Genomic DNA, 6000 nt, shown 5'->3' on the forward strand with positions numbered 1-6000 from the left:
CTGGGCTTTTCTGTTGCTAAAATCTCTCAAATATCTTTTGAAATAAAGATAAATATAAATATTTAAAAATACTTGGAGAGATATATACTATTTGACAAATATAATTGGTTGATAATATCAATATCTAATATAATTAAATTAATTAATTACTTAAAGATATATGATAAATTATCACCAATTAATATTTGTATTAGTTTTCCAAATCAACCCTTTGCAATCTCCTTAAATTATCTTCTAAATAATCCAATATCTTCAAGATATATTTGTTTGTTGTGGAACTAAAAAGATTCAAGAAGATCTTGTCATATTTAAAAAGATTTGGTAGTTATTATCTTTTAATATTTTATGATATAATTAAATAAGATAATTATTTAAAAATATCAAATAAAATATCTAAAGATATATTTTCCCAAATTATCTTCTATCATAAAGATAAAGAAAACCGCAAGGTCCAATTTTTCTTTCCTCTCTTCTTGGTTTAGCCAAACTTCTTCACTTTTTCAAGCTTTTCTTGCCGTCTTCATGTAATGCTTGGCCTGAATTTTTGTGCTTTTGATAATTTCTTATTCTTTGATTTATCTTTAAGGTGTCATGAAGCTTTAATCAATTTATTTCCACACCTCTAAATGAGCTTAAAACTTAACTTCAGCTGCATCAACAAACGTTAAAATATCCAAAAATAATTTATGCAGCTAAAAATCACTTTTTAAGACATTTTTATCACACAAGCTCAAACAACCTAATTATCAAAATTATCAATTAAATCACTCTTTAGGCACACAAATTTAATTAAATACCCAGAATTAAACATTAAATGAGGGCAAAAATACGTACTCATCATACCCACACACTTATCCTTTTGCACTCCTGGGCAAAATCAAACAATTTCAAAACTTAATCTGAGGTATTTTATTTCACATCAACACTGGATCAAAGGAATGAACCTTACTTGAGACAGATCAATATTCTAGAAATCAAATTATCATGTATATACAAACGGAAAGGTTCTATTTTTCACACATGAGTTAATCTTTTGAATTCACAAGACAATCAATTATGAAAGAAAGCACTCAAGTTAAATGTGTATTTTCTCACCAAAATTCTCTCAAGTGTTTTGGCTTGTGTTTTCACTCAAAATACTCATGTAAGTAAACTCTCATAATACTTAACAAGACTCTAATATTCATAAACTTTCAGAAAAATATGCATTCAAAGATCATGAGGACTTTTCACAGGTTATAACGGGGCCAAGGCAAAGGTAGGAAAAATTTTAGGATGTTTGGGTTTTTGAAATTAAAATATAGAAAGAATAATGGAGCATAATTTCAAAAACAACTCTTTGTCATTTATTGCTTGTTGCTCTCTCTTTTTCTTTTAGAAAGCAATTATTTCAACACATTTTCATCAACAATTTTTCCTTTTGTCATTTTTATTAATTTGTGGGTGAGGTACTCACCCACACACTTTATTCCTCAACCATTCCTGAACACAATCCATTAGCTCCTTCTTTCTTCCCATGGTAGAATATGGTCTTTTTTCTTTTCAAGGTTATGCAATAGGCTTAAAACAAGAAAAAGAGGTTTAAAGCTCAAAGGGGCTACCAATGGATTAATATCAAGGTGGGCTTATTTGGCCAAGTAGCTAAAACAAAAAATGCCTCAGTCATATCAAATCATGCATATTCACCTAAGATGCAAAACAAAAGAGTCAAGCTAAACATTTGAGTATAAACAAACATGAGCAAGTCACTCAAGAAAAAATATAGGAATGGCACATGGTGGTCCATCCTTTGCATTAAGGCTCAAGACTCACAAGGTCAAATTCTTTCACAAAAGATTTAATCAAGAAATTCTCAAATCAACTCATTTAGCAAATCATAGAAACAATCCACTCATATCAACATGACTTTTATATTTCAAGAATTATGATCATCCCAATTAGTGAATCAAATCCCAAAATCCAATGTCAATATATTTTATTGAAAGCAGGGAAATATTTTTGTGGATTTCTTATGAGACATATTGTTTAAAAGTTTCACTTAGTAAAAAGTTAATACTTTCACAATTTTCTCAAAAAGAAATCACAATTTTTTTCTTTTTAAATGAAAACAAAAAAAAATTGAAAAACAGAAAAAAATAAATAAATAAAAAAAATCCTACCTATAGTTTGTCTCCCCCTCACTTATTTCAAAAAAAAAAAAATGTCCTTGGTGGACTTATTTTGGGGAGGAAACGAAAAATTTTATGACTATTGGCTCAATCTGGCCATATGTCAAAATTTATTTTCTTTAATTTTATAAAGTACAAGTCAGCTTGTACAATTTTATTAAAGAAAACAAAAACACATATTTTTGAAATTTTTTTAATATTTTTAAAATTAAAAACAAAAACAAAAACCAAACATGCATGCAAATTAACTTTTCTATCAACAATGATTTCAAAAGAATTTGAATATAAGCTTTTTACCTGTTGTAGCAACCTTTCTTCTTTTTCTGCAGCCATGTCAACAAAGATAACCACTGAAAACTTATTTGCACCATTCACATCAACAAACTTGATGTGTGGAGTATGTGGTTTCAACTCAACTTGAGCATCATTAGGTGCATTCGGATAGTTAACCGGATCATCAGTAATCCTTGTAATCTCATCTTGTGAGCAAAAATCTGCACTTGAAGTAGTTGAATCTGCTGCTTCATCATTAACCAAGTCAGTTGCAATAGTAGATGCTTCAGCTGCATCTTTAAATATCGTTGGCTCTTCAACTACACTTGGTTCCTCTATTGCATTGTCCTCACAACTTTGCTCTTCAAAAATATCATCAACAGATAAAACTTTATATTCACATTGAGCATTATCAACATATCCATCAGTAGATATGTTAGTGTGAGAATCTTCAATTTCTATATCAACTTCAACAACATCCTTACTATGTCCATCAGTAGACATATTACTATGAAAATCATTATATCCATCAGTAGATATATCAATGTGATGTGATTCCGCTATTGGATTTTCAGACTGATTCTGCAAGCTTTGTGTGGCGGCATTCATCATCTCTTTCTGGTCTGTCTGATTCATCTTCATCATTTCAGTCATCATATTCATCATATCTTCCAAAGTGACCTTTCTCACTACAACATTCATTAGCTGACTCAAATCTTCAGACATTTGTTCAGCTCTGATGGCCAACTTCAGAAGCACTTCTTTGATTTTATGACGAAGTTCGTTAAAATATGGATTTTCAGGAAATCTCTGATGGGGTTGAGGGGTGGTATTAACAGTTACAAGTAATTCTATGAAGTTGTTCTTACTTGCATCCCTCAACATATCAGACAATATTTGCTTATTTTCATACCACTCTTGCTCAATATCTCTGCATCGTTGATCAACTCGCAACCTTTCATCCATGGACTCTAATTTCTCTATAACTTCACCCATTAGTATCATAACTTCCCTATAGGATGGTCCATTGGTTGCTTCAACTTGTTGTGGTGGTACATATTGTTGCTGAAAACTATTTGGAACATATGATTGCTGAGGTGGACACTCAGAATATGGTTGTTGCTCATGTCCCAAAAAAGATGATCTAGGATATAGATCATTAAATTGTCGTAAAGTTAACCCACTTGTATCAGGTGTAGAAGTAGGTGTGACAATTTGTTGCTGATAATCATATGAATCACGTGGTTGCTGTGGATAGTAATCATAATTCACTTGAAAATCACACTGTTGATTATTTTCATATGAAAAACTATTTTGCATTTTTGAAAGAGGTTTTCTGAAAAGAAATAAGTTGAAAGCTTGTTGAGTAGACTTCCAGGAAAGAGAGGTGCGTCTCAATGGACAACTAGTTTCACAAATTTCCCAACAAAATTCCTCAAACAAAAACTATGCTTAAAAAAAATAACTAAATAAAATAAAATAAAATGACTAAAGAAAAAAAATGTTAGTACAAAAATTGAGAGAAAAAAAATGTTAGTGATAAAACAAAATCAAAATCAAAAGAATAAAAATAAGAACTAAGATGATAAAAATTCTAACCGTGTTCCCCGGCAACGACGCCAAATTTGATAACGCTGTCGTTGACGCGTTCAAATTAATACTACTTATCTATAACAACTTCAGTATTGTTAAGAAAGTAATCAACAAAATAGTAAGGGTAAAGTAACCCAAAGTCGTCTCCCAACGAACACGAAATTGATTTTTAACAAATTAGTTCTTATAAAACTATACAAAGCGGTTAGTCAAACAAAATAAAAAATATAGGGGATTCAGATAAACAAAGATAGAAACAAAATTTAAAAGATAAAAAGAAATAAAAACAATAGAAAAGAAAATAGATTGATTCCATTGCCTTTTCAAAATAGATTCATCATCGGTTATCTAAAGATTATTGCTCAATTAATTATTGTTGTAGATTTCCAAATTAATCAATGTAAAGTCTCAATTAATTTGTTGGCGTTCTCACTTTTAACCAAAGTACAGTCTCAATTAAAAGTGAGAACTTTTAGATTATCCATAGTAAATTTAATCAAAGTACAGTCTCAATCAAATTTTACTATGCCTAATCATGTCTATTCTTTTATCTCCTCACCAAATAAAAAGCTTAATTAATCAAAGTAAAGTCTCGATTAATTTTCATTAGAGTAAATACCTTTAACCAAAGTAAAGTCTCAATTATTGGTAAAAACTCATTTAATCACATGAAAGTTTCTAAATAAAATCAAAGTAAAGTCTCAATTAAATTTAAAAACCCTTGACTCATATGATCAATATGCATATAGATTTAAAATCATTATTTTTTATGTGATTCAAAGATAAAAGACATAGATAAATTAAAACCTCAACAATAATAAAAAGAACAAAGAAATTAATTCATTCTAACCTCAGAATCCATAATGAAATTACAATGGAATCAACCCAAGAAGTTTAGCAATTCATGGAATACAAAATAAAAAGAAGAATAGAGAGAAGAAAAGAGAGAGAAAGGAAACGAAATTAGGCACCCCTAAGGGTTCCAAAACTCCGAAATCCCGAGCTTGTTTTCTACTTCTCCCTTGGTCTCTTTATATAGGAATTGGACTGGGCTTTTCTGTTGCTAAAATCTCTCAAATATCTTTTGAAATAAAGATAAATATAAATATTTAAAAATACTTGGAGAGATATAGACTATTTGACAAATATAATTGGTTGATAATATCAATATCTAATATAATTAAATTAATTAATTACTTAAAGATATATGATAAATTATCACCAATTAATATTTGTATTAGTTTTCCAAATCAACCCTTTGCAATCTCCTTAAATTATCTTCTAAATAATCCAATATCTTCAAGATATATTTGTTTGTTGTGGAACTAAAAAGATTCAAGAAGATCTTGTCATATTTAAAAAGATTTGGTAGTTATTATCTTTTAATATTTTATGATATAATTAAATAAGATAATTATTTAAAAATATCAAATAAAATATCTAAAGATATATTTTCCCAAATTATCTTCTATCATAAAGATAAAGAAAACCGCAAGGTCCAATTTTTCTTTCCTCTATTCTTGGTTTAGCCAAACTTCTTCACTTTTTCAAGCTTTTCTTGCCGTCTTCATGTAATGCTTGGCCTGAATTTTTGTGCTTTTGATAATTTCTTATTCTTTGATTTATCTTTAAGGTGTCATGAAGCTTTAATCAATTTATTTCCACACCTCTAAATGAGCTTAAAACTTAACTTCAGCTGCATCAACAAACGTTAAAATATCCAAAAATAATTTATGCAGCTAAAAATCACTTTTTAAGACATTTTTATCACACAAGCTCAAACAACCTAATTATCAAAATTATCAATTAAATCACTCTTTAGGCACACAAATTTAATTAAATACCCAGAATTAAACATTAAATGAGGGCAAAAATACGTACTCATCAGTAGCAGAATCGCCGTTCCCTTGGTGACCACGAGAACCTCGCCCATCTACTCCCATCAACCAAGTTGATGATCATCGCA

This window comes from Vigna unguiculata, chromosome 3 (assembly GCF_037176805.1).
Source record: "Vigna unguiculata cultivar grain cowpea cultivar isolate G323 ecotype 2 chromosome 3, ASM3717680v1, whole genome shotgun sequence".
NCBI lineage: Eukaryota > Viridiplantae > Streptophyta > Magnoliopsida > Fabales > Fabaceae > Vigna > Vigna unguiculata.